At 37.1% G+C, this 21,814-nt stretch overlaps 1 protein-coding gene across 12 annotated transcripts in view; it reads right to left on the reverse strand.

Moving 5' to 3' along the window:
* DENND4A (DENN domain containing 4A) overlaps positions 1–21,814 on the reverse strand; it is a 144,612-nt gene that overhangs the window by 106,385 nt on the left and 16,413 nt on the right. The gene's annotated exons all lie outside the window — the stretch shown is intronic.

The raw sequence follows: 21,814 nt of genomic DNA on the forward strand, positions 1-21,814 counted from the left end.
CTAAATAACACAATAATTGCTTCAAAAATAAAATCATTAAGGAGATGATCAGGATGAGATGTTAGGAAGGTATAAATAAATAGAAAATATATATTACAGAAGTTTAAAAATATACAGGCTTAACAGAATGAGAAGACAACCCACAGACTGGAGGAAATGCTTGCAAAAGATGTATCTGATATAGGACTCTTAACCAAAATATATAAAGAACACTTAAAACTCAACAATATAACATACTACCTGATTAAAAAATGGACAAAAGACTTGGGAGAGCAGATGCTCACCAAAGAAGATATATAGAAGACAAGTAAGCATATAAAAAGATGTTCCACATAATATATCACTAGAGAAATGCAAAGTAAAATAACAATGAGATACCACCAAACCCCTATTAGAATAGCCAAAATCTAGGACATTGGGAACACCTAATGATGGCAAGAATGTGGGGCAACAAGAACTCTCATTTATTGCTGGTAAGGAATGCAAATGGCACATAGTCACTCTGGAAGACAGTCTGGCAGTTCCTTACAAAAACTAGGCATACTCTTACCACACAATCCAGCTATCATACTTCTAGGCATTTACACATATGAGCTGAAAACATGTCCATATAAAAAACTACATGTGGATGTTCATAGTATCTTTATTCATAATTGCCACAATTTGGAAAGAACTAAGGTGTCCTTCAGTAGGTGAATGGATAAACTGCGATACATCCAGACAACGGAATACTACTCAGTTATAAAAAGAAGTGAGCTATTAAGCCACAAAAGGACACATGCTTATTACTGAGTGAAAAAAGTCAACCTGAAAAGACCACATACTGAATGATTCCAACTACAAGACCTTCTGGAAAAGACAAAACTTGGAGACTATAAAAAGATAGAGGTTAGGGCGCCTGGGTGGCTCAGTGGGTTAAAGCCTCTGACTTTGGCTCAGGTCATGATTCCAGGGTCCTGGGATCGAGCCCCACGTCGGGCTCTCTGCTCAGCAGGGAGCCTGCTTCCTCCCCCCTCTCTCTCTGCCTGCCTCTCTGCCTACTTGTGATCTCTGTCAAATAAATAAATAAATAAATAAAATCTTTAAAAAAAAAAAAAGATAGGGGTTAGAGAGGAGGGATAAATAGGCTAAGTACAGAGGATTTTTAGGGCAGTGAAACTATTCTTTATCTGTCATTCTATTAATGTCATTATACATTTGTCAAAACCTACAGAATGTACAACACGAAGAGTGACCTGTAATGTAAACTATGGACTTTGGGTGATAATATGTGTCAATGTAGGTTCACAAATTGTAACAAATGTCCCACTCTGGTGTGGGATGATTATTGTTGGGGAGGCTGTGCTTGTGTTGGGACAGGACTATATGGGAATTCTGTACTTTCTATTCGATTTTGCTGTGAATCTAAAACTGCTCTAAAAAATAAGGGGCATTTGAAAAGAAAAAAATTGAGGAATTAGTTCTGAACCCCTACCAAACACAGAGGCTAGAAAAATTAGAGTCAACATCTAAATAAAAGGACTTTCAGAGGTGGAAAAAAAAATGGAGGTGAGGAAATACTTAGAATAATGATGAAAAATCAATAAGCTTTAAAAAACTGAAAGAAGAAAATGAATACAATATGAATCTAAGTAAAGGGTAACCCCCAGAAGAATAAAAATAGAATACATAACTTTTGTTTGTTTGTTTGTTTTATTTGACAGGCAGCGATCACAAGTAGGCAGAGAGGCAGGCAGAAAGAGAGAGAGGTGGAAGCAGGCTCCCTGCTGAGCAGAGAGCCTGATGTGGGGCTTGATCCCAGGACCTGAGGCTCCCAGGATCCTCATGACCTGAGCCGAAGGCAGAGGCTTTAACCCACTGAGCCACCCACGTGCCCCTGGAATACATAACTTTTAAACTGGCACCAAAAGTTTTATTTATCCTTAGAAAATAGGAAAAAGAAGAAAGGAAAAGAAACTACGGTAAACATAAAAGATAAAATAAGATGGCAGGAATAAATCCTAGTAGTATAAGGCAAAGGTTAGCATACTAGAAAAACTCTTAGCTTCTTGGAGGTAACATGGCAGTGTTTTGACGGATCCTTGAATAAACAGAGGCATGTTCCAGTCTCTGGAGCTTTTCTACTTGCTGCTCTCTGTGCCTGGACTAGCCTTCCCTGATGCCAGCCAAGCCAGACCTTCCTCAGACCCTCCCTTCTCGGTCACCATCTCAGTGAGGCTTTCCATGGCCACCCTATTTAAAAGGTCAACAGCCTTGCACATCCAACACTTCATATTCTCTTCCCTTGTTCTGATTTTCCCACCTTATGACTTTTCACTACCTAACGCAGTACATTTTATACTTACTCATGTTATTATCTCTTTCTTTGCCTCTCCACAAGATTTTAAGTTCAAGGAGGGTAGGAATTTTTCTGTTTTAGTCACTGCTATATAACCAGTTTCTAATACAGTGCCTAGAGAATAGTGTGTGATCAATATTTGCTGAATGAATGAACAAGCTGAGGTGCCCAAAAGTAAAGAAATCATTTTAAAATGTGGCAGATACCATGATCTGAATGCCATGCAGAAGTTAGAAGCAATTACATGAATGTACATAGCAACACCGATAAATTTTTTAAATTTACTGAATGAAAATAGGAGGAAAGAGAAAAGAATGTATAACAAGATATCATTTATATACATTAAAAACATGTTTTCAAAACAGCACTATAGTTTTCAAAGATACATTCAGGATCATATGCTAAATGTACTAAAGTGGATATCTATAGGGGAAAAAGGGAATGAGAGTGAAAAATGGAGTATTAAGAAAGATGAAATTGAAGCAGGGCTCCTGCTTTAGCACAGGCCAGTTGATGAAAGAGTACCATGAAATGAGAAAGATTAAATCAATTCTCTATACCTAAGGTATTCTCACCCCACTTCCTCTCAACTCGAGATATTTGACCAGTGGTTTCAACAACACTCGAATCATTGTGACCTTGAGAAGACCCATTTCAGTAGAGTGTTATTAGTAAGAACGAAAGCCCAACTGGAATGAGCAGAGGAGACAACAGGAGGAGGAGGTGAGGAAGTATCCATAACCCTCTGTAGGCATTTTGATGTGAAGGGGAGTTGGGAAATGGAGTGGCAACTGACAGAAGATGTGTAATCAACAGAGGCCTTCAAAAAAAATAATGAAATTAATTAACGGGGGTTATGCCAATGGCAATCATCCACAGAGAAAGAAAATGGGGATGAAGTAGAGAAAGAGGATGACTATAGAAGCAAAAGCCTGGAGAAAGTGTGAGAGGATGGGATGTAAAACCTAGAGGGTCTGATCACAGAGACAAGGATTCATTCACCTCACTGTAAAAACAAGCTTTCCATCATAATGTATTTAACAATACCTTTTCTGAATATTCAGGCTTTGGTGAGGTAGGTTCTTAACCTTTTTAAAGTCATGAGCCCCTCTGAGAATCTGATTAGTGCTAAGGATCTTCTCTCCCTTAAAATACACCAACACATACATATTCAGATAAAACTTTACACACAACTTTAGGGAGTTTGCTGAGCCATGCTCCCCAAAGTAGTCCATACACAAGTCTGGTTTTTTTGTCTTTGTTTTTACTTTTTTTTTTTTTAAAGATTTTATTTATTTATTTGACAGACAGAGATCACAAGTAGGCAGAGAGAGGGTGGGGGAAGCAGGCTCCCCGCTGAGCAGAGAGCCTGATGTGGGGCTCGATCCCAGGACCCTGAGATCATGACCTGAGCTTAAGGCAGAGGCTTTAACCCACTGAGCCACCAGGCGCCCCTTTGTTTTTACTTTTTAATTAAAGTACAACATTCGTATCAGAACAGTACAACTCCATGAATTTTCAGCGTGAACATACCACCTATTATAAGTATCTCTTGGGTCAAGAAATAGAACATTACCAGTAACAGGAAGCCCTCTGTCCCCTTCCAATCTTCCCAAAAAAGAACCACTATCTTGACTTTTAATGTGAGATGAGCTTTGTCTGTTTCTGCATTCTACATAAACGAAACATAGAAGGATTCAGAATGTATTCTTTGGTCTAGCTTTTCTCACTCTCCAATGTGTGTTTGAGACAGTCATACTCATACACATAGCAGTAGTTTGTTAGTTTTCATTTCTGTATAGTTTTTCATTTTGAGAAAATATATCACAATTTTATTTATCCACTCTAATATTAATAGACTCTTGGCTTGTTTCCAATATTAGGCTATTATAAATAATTACAAAGTCATACAGTGTTTTCTACATTTCTAAGGCACAAGTGCAGGCATCAAAAAAAATACTTATGAATAAAATTTCTAGGATATAGGGTATGAATATATTCGACTTTGGTACATAATGCCAAACAGTGTTATAAAATGATTGCAAGAAGACCTTTTATTTGATGGGTAAGATGACTTTGAAATAAAAACTTTTTTTCACAAGTAGAAACATTCTTCTCACTGAGCTCTCTGAAACATTAGTCTGCTGTTGTTTGCTTCAATTAAGTCATTGCTGAACACAACTATACAAAGACTATAAAAACAGGAGTTAAGTGCTCTGGAATCAGTTTGGCCAAGTTCAAATCCCGGCTGTATCCAATGTTAGATGATGGGATAAACAAAAACATGCTTCAGGTATTGCAAAAAAGGGAAACAAAAAGATACCTTAAATTTAACTCAAATAACTGTATTTAATAATAATTTAATTATAATATATATAATTATAAGTGAATTATAAATTAATGATTTAACAATGCAGTTTCATTTTAAAAAACAGAACTTTGCTGATTTTGCTTATCTTTTCCTTATTTTATGGCTTGGAATTGATTTTCCTGTGAATTAGATTAAGTGGTACCATAATCACTTCAATGCTTGATGACGTAAATATTTAGAGATGGGAAATTATGGCTCCAATTCTCTCATTCATTCATCTAATAAATATTTATCAAATATTTATTGAAAAAGACATGTGTCAGTTTTACTTTTGACAGCCTAGCATCTGAACTCCCTTCCTGTGCTTGCAGAATCTGCTACTATGTATGTCTTAAAAGGAAGCTGGGGCCTAAAATCAACCACATAAGCCCAAGAGGCCACAGAGTTACTTTCCTATTTAGGGACCAGGCATATCAACTAGTCAATTAGATGCTTTCATGCAGAATTTTAATCTAGACCTAACATTGCTATGACAGTTAAAAATTCATTTTTAGGGCAGTAGCATAAAGCACACATTGGTGGTGTTCTAGCAATGGCATCCAGCGTCCTGCAGGGTAGTTGATGGTGTCTTAAACAGGAAAAGCATAATTCTATAGCATCACTATGACTATGGTCTAGCCCTGAGGTTGGTTGGTTTCCTATTTGTTCTCAGAGTCTCATTCTCCAGTCTTCCAGTCATTTCTGTAAGCTAACTAATATCCTTTCAATAAATACCTTTTCTTTTCCTTCAGTGAGCCAGAGTTGATTTCTGTTGTTTGCAATCAAAAATGGTAAAATGACCATATGCCAGGCTCTGTATTGGGCACTGGGAACACAAAGACAAATGATATGGCCCCGCCTTCCAGGAGTTAACAGAGAAGGCAAGTAAACAAGCAATTACCATAAGTGGTAAGTCTATAACAGGAGTTATCACAGAAAGCACAAGAAAGACACACAGTTTTGGCTTGAGGAGTCAGAAAAGTAAGGGATGTCACGTAAATCTGGAAATATGACCAGGGTAATAGAGGAGAGATGAAAGGTCACCCCAAACAGAAGGAGCAACAAGTAAAAGACATACAACCTTTCCTCTGCTCATCACCTCCTTCTAACACAGTATCAAAGGCGAGTTTGAAGGACAAAAATGACAAAAGGCAGACTGGAGGGTTTGAGGAAGAGGATCAGAAACAGTCATAAAACTTGTGACCTAGGTGACGATGATGGCATTACTGAGCTTGCTATATGAAAATGAACCTCATGCCTAAAACACTCACCCACTCACAACCACCTTCCTCTTCTCTACTCTTCTCACCTACCTCAGTCACTTCTCAGAACAGTCAACTAAGGAGTTCTGGGGTTTGGGGGGGACTTTTGGTTGGTTCTTTGTGGTGGGGGAGGTATAGGAATCATGAATGAGTGGATAAAGGAATTGAAAAGAGAAGTAAAGGTATTAACCAACAGATAAGAGTAGTGAAGCACAGGGTATTGTGTCAACTGCTTACACTCCTTTTGCCTAATGGTAGGTACAACTCTGCCAGAGAAAACACTGATGTAAAATGTTTACGTAATAGCACATATGTGTGTATATGTATGCATGTTATGTGTGCTCTTTCTTCAGAAATTCTAAAATTTCAGTAGTGGTGTAGGTCATTTTTAGAGTTTAACCTTTTAAAATTATATTAGACTTATACTATGTATTATTTTCACCCTTTACTTCTTATAAGAACTATGACCTTCATTAGTTTTATAAGCTCTGGCATTTTCTGTCATCTACTGTATGGACATCTATGCTTGAATAGGAAAAAAAAACACACATCATAAAAGTAAACTAACAAACTAACCAAAACCTAAGAAAAATCTGATAAAGGAGGCTGAAAACAATGATCAGTGACAGAAAGTAACATGTCACTTTCTCAAAAGTGACACCAAAGTTATAGAACAAAATGATCTGAATATTCTAAAAATCTGTAATCTTCCTTTGAAGAAACTGGTAGCCACGACCATGTGAAAGACAAATAGGAAAAAAGTTTCATTTCACTTTCATAAAATGAATGGTCTCAAAATTTACTTCAGTCATATCAAACTCCACACTACCTTTGCAAATTCATTTCTTTCTGCCAAAATGCCCTTGTTAAAATGGCCTGGGTCTGCATAATATTTGAGACCTGCCTTTTGAAGCCTTCCCCAACCCCTTTTTCAAGGAGAGACTGTTATTCTCAAGAGCATCCTGTACATATCTCCATTATGATTTTCACATTAATACTATAATCGTTTCTTTGAACGTGTACTCTTCGCAATGAGATTAGGATTCTTTGAGAGTAGGCAATATTATATCTCTATCTCTGTAAATACCTGTTTTAGCAATCTCCAGCAGAGAACAGGCAGTCAGCAAATGCTTGCTGAAGACAGAATGGCATGTATTCATGATGTTATTAATATAAGGTTATTTGTGTTCATGAAATAGCATGACTCAAACATCAAATTCTGTATGCAGAAGCTAAAAAATTAGCTCTCATTGCTTTTTATTTGAAAAAGGTAGATAGTTTTATAGCTTTCAAAATAATCACCTATGGATTGGGAATGAAATAATTTTGTTACACTGGCTGCTATATAAAGCCAATGAGTAAGTGGTCTCCTTTTTATTTAAAAAATGTTAATTTTATTTCACATTATTTAGTGTTCCTTTGTAATCACCACCTTTAAGATACCTACTTAGCTTACATACTTCTCTTCTCAGAGTTGTATACCCTGCATCTCCTCCCCTACCATAAAAATAGGGCCTGCAGTGTTCCGTGAAACCTTGGTTTCATCTGCCACAGCTGATTAGACCATACAAAAACACTAGCCTCAAACTCCCTCAAACCCAAGGTCACAGAATCATGAGTGAATGTATGAATTTAAGAGTAGGAAGACTTGTTCGGTTATGCATAATGGTAAAAAAACAAAACGTAGCTAAAGAAAAATGAAGCGGACAAGTAGAGAGAAGCAGAGAGATCATGCTGCCCCAGGGTGGTAAGACACCAGTCTCCTGAGTTGCTGATGAGCTTCCAGTTCCTGGTTCCCCTCCCCTCACGAAGCCTATCTGCATTTCTATCTTCAGGTACTGTGAAATCCCCAGCATCCTTGCCATTAACATTAATTCCTTTTTTTTTTTTAAACATTAGTTTCAGTTTGATTTGTAAGTTACAAACAAAAGAAGATTGATTTTAAAAACCTCAAAAAAGAAGAGGTCAAGTAGGAATACACAAGGGTCAGTTAATCATAGGAGGGGAAAAAGTTCGTGTTAAAAAATGGTTGTCACATTGGTATCTTTAGGCACTCCTCAGCTTAAGAAAATAAAAACTAGGGGCACCTGGGTGGCTAGTGGGTTAAGCCTCTGCCTTTGGCTCAGGTCATGATCCCAGGGTCCTGGGATCGAGCCCCACGGCAGGCTCTCTGCTCAGCAGGGAGCCTGCTTCCTTTCCTCTCTCTCTGCCTGCCACTCTGCCTACTTGTGATCTCTGTCAAATAAATAAATAAAATCTTTAAAAAAAAGAAAAGAAAATAACTATTCAGTAACCATAACAGGTTCAAACGACAGCCTATATATGTAACTTTAGCATAGCTGTGAGTCAGTATGAATAAAGTTCTATTTCAAAGTACAGGAAAGAACCCAGATATTAAGGGAAAGGGATTATTTTAGATATTATTGGACAAAAAAAATAATACTGCTTACTACAATTTTGACCACAAAATAGATGAGAGTTGTATCTTTTCTGGCGATAACAGCCAGACCTAGCTAATAAGCCTATATATCATTATATAGTTTTCCCCACCCACGTATATGTATTTCTTTTAAAAACATACCACTTCAGAGTCCTCAACTAAAATATTAGTGGTTGAAGACTGTGCCCCTTTAAAAAGGGGCGCCTGGGTGGCTCAGTGGGTTAAGCCGCTGCCTTCGGCTCAGGTCATGATCCCAGAGTCCTGGGATCGAGTCCCGCATCGGGCTCTCTGCTCAGCAGGGAGCCTGCTTCCCTCTCTCTCTCTCTCTGCCTGCCTCTCTGTCTACTTGTAATCTCTGTCTGTCAAATAAACAAATAAAAAAAAATTAAAAAAAAAAAAAAAGGAAGCATTACCCAATAGCACCCCTATTACATGACACACTGGTTTTCAAAATAAGACTCTTATATTCGGTTTTCCATGTTTCTTTGATATTAGCTTGTTAGCAAAAAGTTCCCTTTGGCAACTCGGGCTTTAAAAAAATCACAACTAGTTTCTTTAGCAACAACTTTCATATGGACAGGGAAGAACAATGAATATCAGTAACATACTATTCCTAAATTCAAAACATACTTTTATAAGAAAAACTGACCAGTTTCACCTAATCAAAACTAAGCAAGACTGGGAAAATCTACAAATGTAACAGCAAGTTCAGAGATAAAAACATACAAAACAAAACAAACAGTACTTCTATCAAATTTGCCAAGATTATGTAGACAGTTGTGGCATTCAGAAAAAAATGAGGGACAAACGTAGAGTCAAAGGAAGGGTTTATGAAAAATTGAGCAGTGATTGCCATAAAAAAGATCTGAAGCAAACAATTCTCAATTGTTTACAATAATGGAAGAAGGCAGAGGCATTCATAATTTTTAATAACTTTTATTGCTTCTAGAATGTTTACTGAAATTAAGTTTGATTATGAGTACTTTATCTGTAAATTTATTTTAAACCAAATACAGAAGGGATACTGTGCAGGTTTGGCTCAATAGTTGAGAAGTTTTCTAATTTCCCCATTGTGTCCCCTTGTTCAGTCTTTCTATACAACATGCTTTAGTTTATCTCCCAAATTAATAAAAATCCTAACCTTAGCAGAGCTTCCATCCTCACACCGTAACCCATAATAGAAAAGGCTGGTTAAATGCTATAGTATAGGGTATGTGAAAATTAAGAGGAAATAAAGGGCACTGTTAGAGTTTAAACAGTATAATTAATAAGAAAAGTATGCTAAACCTAACTGTCCATCTACAGAAGAATGGATAAGGAAAGATGTGGGGCATGTGGGTGTAGGTGTTTTATATATACACACACACACACACACACACACAAATATCATGCAGCCATAAAAAAGGATGTGATTGGCAATGATGTGGATGGAACTAGAGGCTATTACACTAAGTGAAAGAAGTCAGTCAGAGAAAGACAAATACCATATGATTTCACTCGTATGTAGAATATAAGAAACAAAACAAATGAACACAGAGGAAGGGAAGGATAAATAAGATAAAAACAGAGAGGGAAGCAAACCATAAGAGATTTTAACTATTGGGAACAAACTGAGTGTTGGAGGGGAGTAGGGGGGGCAGGGTAACTAGGTGATTGGCATTAAGGAGGACACTTGATGTAATGAACACTGGGTGTGACATTCAACTGATAAATCACTGAATTCTACCCTTGAAACTAATAATACACTATATGTTAACTAAATTGAATCTCAATGTAAAAAAAAAAAAAATGGATGCGATTGTGACATTTGGGAAACATGGATGGACCTACAGGATATTTTGCTAAGTACAGTAAGTCAGACTGAGAAAAGCAAATACCATATGATTTCACTCATATGTGGAGCTTAAAAAAAACAGAAATGAACAAACAAAAAGAATCAGACCTATAAATAGAACAAACTTACATGCAAACAATGAATCATAGAACACTACATCAAAAACTAGTGATGTACCATACAGTGACTAACATAATATAAAAAAAGAAAAAAAGAACAACAACAACAAAAGAACAAACTTACGGTTGCCAAAGGGGAGAGACTAGGGGGATCGCCAAAAATGGATGAAGGGGAGAGGGAGACCCAGGCTTCCAGTTATAGAATGAATAAGTCATGGGAATAAAAGGCACAGCACAGGGAATATAGTCAATGATACTGTAATAGCATTGTATGGTAACAGATGGTAGCTACACTCGTGATGAGCATAGTATAACATATAGATAATCAAATCACATTTGTACACTCAAAACTAATGTAGCACTGTCAACTGAATTAAAAAAAATTTTAAGTGTGCTGAAATTTAAATAATTAAATATAATTAAGAAATGCTAATCATCATTAATGCCAATTTCAATTTGTAACAAAACACCAAATGTTGGAGCTACTAGAAAGACTCATGGTCAACTTACCATTATATTCTGAAAAGTTAGTAATTTATCTTTCACTTTAAAACCCAGGATTAGTTGGTTTGTTCATTCATTTGCTAATTCCAGATTGGTGAGGGGACACAGATACATAGAGCATTCTAGGAGCAATAACAGCTATATATAGGGTATTTATTGAATATTTACTAAGTGCCAGACACTGTTCTGAGCATTTACTTGCATTAACTAATTAAAGTTTCACAACAATCTTATGAAGATTTCACTATTCCTATTTTAAAGGAGAAGAACAGAGATGACAGAGAACACAGGTAGTTAAATAGAGAAGCCAGGTTTCATTCCCAGACATTCTGGATCCAAAGCCAATCATCTTATACGATCTTTCCAACACTACAGTAATTCTCTCAACAAATTCTTATTGAGTATCTTTGCTGTGCCAGGCACTGTTTCTAGTGTCTGAGATATAACATAGTTACTAACAGATTATTTCACAAGGGACTTGATATCTAGCCAAGAGTCTGGGTCCGAGGCAGCTTTCTGGAGGAAGTAATGCTTGTTAGGCTGGGTCTTTTTTTTTTTTTTTTTAAGATTTCATTTATTTATTTGAGAAAGAGAGAGTGTGCACAGAGTTAGAGGGAAAATCAGACTCCCTTCTGAGCAGGGAGCCCTACATGGTGCTTGATCCCAGGGCCAAGATCATGACCTGAGCTGAAGGCAGACACTTTGCCAACTGAGCCACCCAGGCGCCCCTAGGCTGAGTCTTAAAAGATGCAGAAGAGTTAGACAGGCAAAAGCAAAAGGGAAGGAGAGAATGAAGTTATTCCAAGAAGGGCTACATAAGAAATGGTCAACAATTCAGACATAGTTATACATTCAGGGAATCTTCAAAAAGTAGCTCCGTATGGCTAGAGTGGAAAATGGAAAGCAGAAATTGTAGGAGTTAGGATTAGAGAACCAGTCAGAGGCCAAACCATGTTCAAACTTAATGACAAGTTTAACCAATTGACAATGGGGAGTCAATGAAAAATCTTCAAACTGCATTTTAGACACACCTGTCTAGCATTCTGAGAAGGTGAACCTCAGCGAGATGAAAGTGAAGATAGGAACACCAGCCACAGAGTAAGGAAGTAGTTCCTAACAAGACAGTGGTTAGAATAGGGATGCTAGGGGAGGGACTGATTCAGAATATATTTAGGAGGTAAAGCCAGCAGAATTCAGTAAATGAATGGATGGGAATGAAAAAGAGGGGGAGGCATCATGAATGACTCCTAAATTCCTGGGATGATGAACTACATAGTAGATTATGACGTCTTTGGAAGATAACAGATCAAAACAAAACTTCAAGTAGGTATGTAAGTTCAGTTCGGACAGCGGAGTTTGAGGTAAAGATAAGTAAGTGGTTGTATAAGATAATCTGATGCTCTGGAAAGATAATAATGCTGGGAAAACAGTTTGGTGAATAATTGGAAGATATGTAGTAACTAAACCACAGAGGTACTGTGACTTACTAGGGAAAATGTGAAGGCTGAGAAGTAGCAATCAGCCAATCCCAAGAATACCACTTCTAATGGGAGAGGCAGAAGAATAAACGAAAGAGGGCAGCACAGTGGAAGTCAAGGGGCCTTCATAACTTTTACCACTCTTTGAAGCTCTCTTCTTTAATTAGAGGTAATATAGCAAAGTGATTGAGAATGCAGGCTCCACAGTTGGACTGGCTGCATTCAAATTCTAGCTCTGCCATGGACTAGCTATGTGACCTTGGACAAGTTGCTTCATCTCTCAGTGTCTTAATTTCCTCATATTTAAAAGAGGCAAAGTAATAAAGTACTTCCTCCCATCAGGCTTCTTGAAGAAATTAAATGAATTAATCCATATAAAATTATTGTAAGAATACAGGTACCTTCTGAGCACTCAATTATATATTTGCTTACTTGTAATGATCTTTAATCCTCCACTAAATGGCACACCTCAACATGTACTATTAAAAATATTTGAAGCTATAACACATAGATCAATGGAACAGAATAGAAAGCCCAGAAATAAACCCTCAACTCTATGGTCAACTAATCTTCAACAAATCAGGAAAGAATGTCCAATGGAAAAAAGACAGTCTTCTCAACAAATGGTGTTGGGAAAATTGGACAGCCACATGCAGAAAAATGAAACTGGACCATTTCCTTACACTACACACAAAAATAGACTCAAAATGGATGAAGGACCTCAACGTGAGAAAGGAATCCATCAAAACCTTGAGGAGAACACAGGCAGCAACCTCTTCAACCTCAGCCACAGCAACTTCTTCCTAGGAAGTTGCCAAAGGCAAGGGAAGCAAGGGCAAAAATGAACTATTGGGACTTCATCAAGTTCAAAAGCCTCTGCACAGCAAAGGAAACAGTCAACAAAACCAAAAGACAACTGACAGAATGGAAGAATATATTTGCAAACGACATATCAGATAAAGGGCTAGTATCCAAAATCTTTAAAGAACTTATCAAACTCAACACCCAAAGAACAAATAATCCAATCAAGAAATGGGCAGAGGACATGAATGGACATTTCTGCAAAGAAGACATCCAAGTGGCCAACAGACACATGAAAAAGTGCTCCACATCAGGGAAATACAAATCAAAACCACAATGAGATACCACCTCACACCAGTCAGAATGGCTAAAATTAACAAGTCAGGAAATGACAGATGCTGGCGAGGACGCAGAGAAAGGGGAACCCTCCTACACTGTTGGTGGGAATGCAAGCTGGCGCAACCATTCTGGAAAACAGCATGGTGGTTCCTCAAAAAGTTGAAAATAGAGCTACCCTATGACCCAGCAATCGCACTACTGGGTATTTACCCTAAAGATACAAACGTTGTGATCCGAAGGGGCATGTGCACCTGGATGTTTAGAGCAGCAATATCTGCAATAGCCAAACTATGGAAAGAACCTAGATGTCCATCAACAGATGAATGGATAAAGAAGATGTGGTATATATATACAATGGAATACTATGCAGCAATAAAAATAAATGAAATCTTGCCATTTGCGACCACATGGATGGAACTAGAGGGTATTACGCTGAGCGAAATAAGTCAATCAGAGAAAGACAATTATCATATGATCTCCCTGATATGAGGAAGTTGAGAGGCAACATGGGGGGCTTGGGGGGTAGGAAAAGAATAAATGAAACAAGATGGGATCTGGAGGGAGACAAACCATAAGAGACTCTTAATCTCACAAAACAAACTGACGGTTGCCGGCGGGGAGGGGGGTAGGGAGAGAGTGGTGGGGTTATGGACACTGGGGAAGGTATGTGCTATGGTGAGTGCTGTGGAGTGTGTAAACCTGGCGATGCACAGACCTGTACTCTTGGGGTTAATAATACATTATGTGTTAATAAAAAATTAAAAAATATTTTTGAAGCTATAAAAACTCTCAGTCCAAATCATAAAGATATCAACAAACAACCAAATAAAGGAATAACTTTCTGGCTAAACCTCAAGAAATACCACTTTCGACTGGATTTTATATTATTTTATTTTTTAATTTTTATTTTTTTACCACAAAAGTGGGTTGGGAAAAGGCCATATAGAACAAAGACTCCATAATTAAGCAAGGGAATACTAGCCCTTTATCTGATAACTTTCTGATAAATTTCTGGTAAGATGTAATAACTATGTAACTTAGACTAAGTTATAAAAAGTAAAACTAAAATATGGGGGACAAGCGAAAAAAGATTCTGAAGAGTTCTGACCTACATAACTGTGGAAAACAGTGCTTTGACTGGAAACTCTAAGACTAAAGACAAAAGAACTATACATGAAAATGCTCTAGTTGGTACAGTTGCTTCTCTTGTACATGTATGACAGGACTGGCTGACCAAATAAGTAAATGAATGGCAGATGGTGAGAGTTAGGTTTCTTACTTTTGGAGAGGGAGGTTATACATAAGCAAGGAGGTACAGTTAGAATGAACCAGATGGTACTGAAGTAGAGTCAAAGATTAAGAGTATAAATTCATGTTTAGCTTCATATAGATACATGTGGATAGATACAAAAATAGCTGTATATTTGTATAATGTAGATTAAGATGCATACATACATTTCCTGGGTCTGTGCCCTGAGAAGGCCAAGAAACAATGATATTCCGGCATCAATGAGCACATCCAGGGCCCAGATCTTGGTTTCTAATATTCTCTAATATAAGAAACCAGGGATCCTTGGAGAAAGATTGATTGCAGGACTGAGGCAGAGAATACGCAGATGAGTTTGGAGCACCTTATAGTACTAGAAAGTAAAGAAGTGCTAAAAAACACAAAACAATAGTGTATGTCCTATTGGTCACAGGAACTAACATGAAAGAAGTAGAACAATCTAAACAACAAAATTAAGTAGTATAAGGATTATAACCCAAAGTTATAAAATGAGTATCCTTGACTCCATATGGACTGAATAAATAAATAAATGGAGGGAAGAGAAAAATCTCCCTTACAGAAGAATTCCAAATAATTTTGCTGATACTTCCCCATCAAGGAGTGGGAACTTAATTCCCCACCCACTAAGTATGGTCTCCATTTAGTGATATGCTTCCAAAAAGTAAAGTATGGGAAAATTTTACAGTAGAGAAACAAACATTGCTTCCACAGGTGACTGAAGTTAAAAATATCACTGATAAGTCATATTGATAGTATGTACCCTTGATATTTAGATATAGATACAGATATAAATATAGATATAGATATATAGGTAGAATAGAATTTTACCTCTGTGGTCGTCCTTTCCCAAACCCAAACCCCAGTCTAACTCTGAGAAAAATATCATGCAAACCCAAACCGGGGGGACACTTTACAAAATATCTGACCCAAACTCCTCAAAACTGTCAAGGCCATCAAAATAAGGAAAATTGAAAAAGCCAGTACCGCCCAGAGGAGACAAAGGACACGTGACGACTAAATGTACCGTGGGATTATGGACAGGATTCTGGAATCCAGAAAGGACATTAGTTAAAACTAATGATTCCAAGTAAAATATGGACTTTAGTTAATAGTAATGTTCCAATATTGGTTCCTTGGTTGTAACAAATGTAACAAAGAAATGTCAGATATTAACAACAGGGAAAACTGGGTACAGGGTACATGGTAACTCCCTGCAACTTTTCTACAAATATAAAACTACTCCAAATTAAGTTTATTTAAAATGATAATAATAGGGAAGCTATTATCTTAATCAGATTGATTTTGGTCCTTTAAGTCATATAGTAGGTTGGACAAAAACAGAAATACAGTTAGTACTGTGCAAAACAATCTCAACATTGATGAATACTTTACCATATTGTACATGTAAGTGCCTATGGTCATTTAATATGTGCACATTCTTATTCCTTAGTTGGTAAGCACTTTTGAAGCAGAAACTCTCCTCCAGAGGACTCATATTTTGGATGAAAGAAAAATTGTGGTACTAATTATATTAATAAAAATTCTACCTGGCTTTTGAAGTCCAAAAAGTTTAAATAGTTTTAGGTAAAATATATTTACAGTATATTACATTTCCTCATAGTTTCAGGAAGAGAAGAACATAGATACATATTTTAATAAAGTACATTGTAAAGTTGGTTAATAATATACTATAGTGTAAAATTCACAATAACTTAGGTCCATAATGGTCATTGTTCAAGAAATTTGGAAACTTCAAAACACAAATACAAACAAACTTTACCAACAAACAAACTTCACTAACATTTGTAAATATCTTGAATACATTAAACAAAAAAAAAAAAACCTCCTACAGCGCAGTACAAAAAACAGCCCAAGAGAAGAAAAATGCGTAAAGGACAGGTACAAGCAAATCACTCAAGAGACAACCAAAAATGCTCACATATAAGAAAAGATGAAAGGAAATAAAAATAGAAAATGAAATGCCATTTCACACCAATCAGATTGGAAAAAAAAATTCTGACAACATTAACTGTTGGTATGGAGGAAGAGAAAATGTCTGTCAATATCATATAAATATTCTGTATAGAGAAAGATACATATATCTTAAGACCCTGCAACTTGATGATCAGATACATGATCTGGAGAAACACTGGTATGTGTGCTTCAGGAGATACAAGGATGTTCACAAGGCACTGTTATAAAATATTAAAAATGAAAACAATCAGCATTCATTAATAGAGTACTTGATAAATTGCAGTATATCCTCTTGTGGAACACTACACACCAGTCAACACAAATGAGCTAGACCTACAAGGGCCAAGAAGAATGGCAGAGGGGGGTAAAAATTTAAAGTTTCAAAATATGTATACCATGATAAAATCCTATCAGCAGCTGCTTAAATTAGCCAGCACTTTAAAAAAGTTGGGGGGGCGGGCACCTGGGTGGCTCAGTGGGTTAAGCCTCTGTCTTCCGCTCAGGTCAAGATCTCAGGCTCCTGGGATGAGCCCTGCATCAGGCTCTCTGCTCAGCGGAAAGTCTGCTTTCCCCGGTCTCTTTCTGCCTGCCTCTCTGCCTACTTGTGATCTCTGCCTGTCAAATAAATAAATAAATCTTTTTTAAATAGGAGGGGAGCAGGCACAGTTTTAAGCACCTTATATAGACTCATTTGCTTTCTACAACAACCTTATGAGGTAGGCAGATCTATTATCCCTATCTGATAGATGAGGAGGCATGGAAGATTTAAAAATTTTCCTAAGGTCACAAAACTATTAAGTAGCAGAGTCCAGGTTTAAATCAAGGGAGTATGGCCCCAAAGTCCACAGCTCTCCAAAAGCATTGAAGGCAATGTCTTGTACTGTTCATATGTCAAGTTTATTAAAAGGCAAAACAGAAGGATACACATCAAATTTATCATAACAATTGCCTTTGGGAGGGGCTATGAAGAGGGATGGAGGGAGGATGAAACTGAGGAGTACAAAAAGGACTTTAACTTTATCAGAGATGTTCAAGTACAGTATAAAGTTCTATCTGCTCTTTAAGCATTCAGTGTGATAACTATGATATACATAGTTTTGTTTTGTTTTTTAAGAATTTATTCATTTATTTGATAGAGAAAGAGATCACAAGTAGGCAGAGAAAGGAGATGGGGAAGTAGGCTCCCTGCTGAGCAGAGAGCCCAGTGCAGGGCTCAATCCCAGCACCCTGAGATCATGACCTGAGCAAAAGGCAGAGGCTTAACTGACTGAGCCACCCAGGCACCCCAATATACATAGTTTTTTTATATTAAAAATATATCTGAAACAAAAATGAAAAAACGTTAACATTTTGTATGATGAGTATTATGTGTGCTTACTACTTTTTTTGTATCTTTAAAGCTTTTCAAGAAAATGTATCATCTATAAAATATTACCATAAAAATAAAAAGAAATTTAAGAAATTTCCAATCTCCTATTTCAGCTTTTATTTGGAAATGAAAACAGGTAAACTGTGAATTTATGTATATATATACATGGCAAATGCATTTTTAAATGGATTCAAAGAGATACTAAAAGTACAGCAGAAATAGTTTCTCTTACTATACATTTTGATGACTCACTATTTTTAGTGAATAAAGTATAGCAACAGCAGGAAAACTCCCTTGATATTTTTCTTGATAGTTTATCTCTTCTCCCTACTGGTTTCTACTTTTTGTGCTTTTTAAAAGAAGGAAACAAGGCACTGAGAATCACACACTTTGAAAATAACAGTAACAGCAGTCCTTCTGAATACAAGATTCTCCAACATACAATCAAGTAATGTTCCAAAACCTTATTTGTAAATTGGTTGTTTGGACCTCGAAACATTTTCCCATAAAGAAAGTTAAAAGAGGATATGAGCACCATCAAAAAGATACTGACTGCGGTGCCAGGCCATGAGCAGTGAACAGGAAAAGCAGAGTACACGGTATGCACTGCTGGCCCACAGAAGAAAGGGTTCTCAGCCAGAGTTTCAGGACAGAAATGATGTTCCATTTACCTCTGTATCTTCAGTGACTAGCAAAATACCTGCCACCTCATAAACATTCCAAGACTGCTATCTATTGACTGATGGGGTGAAGAGGGAAAGACTCAGTCAGGCAATCCATCAACAGGTGGCACTATCAATATAAAACAGTTTGGGTGTAAGATCCAAATAGAAAAGAGGTTGGAGAGTAACAATGTGCATTAATAGAAACAGCTACATATGTAAAACCACTGGAGGTTGGTGCTGGTAACCAGAAGAGTGCCTTCACCTAAAATTATTAGCTCCTTCCATTATTGCATACTGCATAAGCACCATACTTTGAGTTAGCTTTCTAATAATGAATCGTAAGATAGTCTTCCCATTGGAGTAGTGGTTTTGTGGGATTTGGGGGATTTTCTCCTATGACCCTTAAAACCTTTTAATGTCACTCTTGTCATTACTACAGTAATACTATTCAGAAGATAGGACAAAATATAAACACTTCCTATCATCCCATCAACCAGACACCTTTTAATATTTTATTTCTGAGGTGCCTGGGTGGCTCAGTCGGTTGAACATCTACCTTCAGCTCAGGTCATCATCTCAGAGTCCTGGGATGGAGCCCCGTGTTGGGCTCCCTGCTCAGCGAGTAGTCTGCCTTTCCCTCTCCAAAAGCCTCTCTCTCGGCTCATGCTTTCTCTCGCTCTCTCTCTCAAATAAATAAAATCTTAAAAAAATTTATTTCCTGCCAATTTTCTTGCCATGTATATGTGATATACTATAAATAATAACAAAAGTATATTCTTTATATTCTTACTTTTCTCTCAACACTATACTGTACTTTCTCATGTCAGTAAATATTCCTGAAAATGGGACCCTTAAAAACTGCATTTACCACATGGATTATCACTTGTTTCACTATTCCTCTATTATATGGCATTTTGACTATTATAAATTTTTCCCTTCTACAGTAAAAAACTATATAAATTAATCCTTTTACGTATAAAGTTCTACACTGCTGTTTTAGAATTCAAAAGTGATAACTAGGATACACACTAATAAAGCATAGAATGCTTCATTTCTCCCCAACTCACAAATTCTACTAAGCAATGATCAATAATCTAGGGTATTAAACAAAGAGGAAGTTTTTTTTATCAGCTTTCCTTCAGTCTGTCTCATCTTCCACATCTGGTAAGAAAGAGGAAAGCCCCAAGATAAGCCTCTGACACCAGAGAGGACAAGAATAACCAGTCAATTTTTCTGCTAGAGCCACTTTTGCTTTCCACTTGGAATGAGCCATCAATTTAAATAGGAATGATACAAGATTTGTATTATACATCTCTATCTGTATCAGTGCTTAAATCTAGGTTTCCATAGTAGGTAGACTATTTAGAAGAATTCTGGAAACAAAAAGGTAGTGTAAATAGTATCACTCAATGAAAAAATAAGTTGTGTTTTTTTACAATTCTGCCATGATTTTTATTTTTGAATGAATTAATAAATTTCATATACTTTATTCCTTCTTATAGCTTTCCAATTATTCTAAATATTATTCAGACTGCCATAAATAGGCCAACAGCTCCAGGAGCTTAAGAATCAATAACTATTTAAGCCAGTGGTAATTCATGTGGAAAAGTTCAGAACAAATCAGCATCAGCTTCCTGGCTCTCTTGCACAAACAAAAAATGTATTTCGCTTCACCAGTTTTCTAAAGTGTAAATTTGTGTACATAAATTTAAAACTCAGGCCAAAATTTACTCTTATTTTATTTCTATTGGGCTGGTGTCAAGATCAACTAATTTTCCTAAAAAGTACATTCTTTAAAAATTCCACAATGAAGTAAGTCTATCTTTGATCATTCAGAAAAAAAAATTATGTAACATATATATAATGATGATGATGGCATGATATATGGTAGTCTGGACTACTGAGAGCTGCAGTTCAAAGGGAAATTGTGAAAATGAAGTAAAAGTTGTCCAGAATGTTTAATTCTGGCCAAAACAAAACAAAGTACCCATAAGAGAAGCCAAATGTAATCTTTTATTTCATTACAAGTTCAAACAGGGTTCAAATAGCTCAGAAATTCTTTATACTTAAGTTTTCAAAAGCTGGATCCCAGATCTACTCTAAACATAAACTGAATAACTTGCCCAAGAGTCCTTACTTACCACCTAATCTTAGGTCCCCCAGAGACTACTTTTTACAATGATCTCAAATGTACTACAATAGATTAGTGTAACCTGGGCTACGCTGTTTACAGGTGTCTCCGCCTCCTTTCCCCAAGAGGAGAGAAGAGGTAGATTAAAGCAAGCAGAAAATAGAGACTATATACCAAACAACAGCTTGCAATCTTGTAAAATTGCTTTTTACACACTTGGACTATTATTTTAATTAATGTACAATGCGTTTGAAAGAATAACATATTCACGGAGTAATACAATTTCTGTCCTCACGAGTCTCTAGCTGGCTGACACGCGTTTTCTCCTCAAATAAATACATGCCTGTTGACTGATGTCTGTCCTGCTGTTGCAAACAACAAATAACTGTCCTGTAAGACAAAAACCCTTCTCTAAGCCTCCAGGCGTAACCATACGTTTGAATTAAAAGCACTCTGGAACAATAACAAAAATCTTCCAACACATCTGTCATTTACAAGCACGATAATGAAAAGCTGTCGCTGCGACCCAGTTTTGGGTCACAAGCTTTTTTCCTTTTTCTCCTCCCCCCCCCGCCCCCCACGAAAGCGATAAACTTCAAAGGGAATGGTGGCGACCAGAAACATTTACCCCCTTCCCCCCGCAAAAACAGACACACACACGAGCGCGCGCGAGGGCGCGCGCGCGCACACACACACACACACACACACACACACACACACACAAAATGCAACTGACCAACTTGAACGCTAACCCGACCCACGGTGGCTAGGGTTGGCTAAGCAGACCCCTGAGAGGAAAACCGGGCCTCTGGGGGCCCTCCAGGCTCCCGCGGCCGCCTGTTTAAAATATCGAGCAGGTGGGATTCCGGAAGGCCACCTCCGTCTTACGTAACGAGCTTGTCAAAATCCCAGCTCAGGACCT

This window comes from Mustela erminea, chromosome 5, assembly GCF_009829155.1.
Source record: "Mustela erminea isolate mMusErm1 chromosome 5, mMusErm1.Pri, whole genome shotgun sequence".
Classification (NCBI taxonomy): domain Eukaryota; kingdom Metazoa; phylum Chordata; class Mammalia; order Carnivora; family Mustelidae; genus Mustela; species Mustela erminea.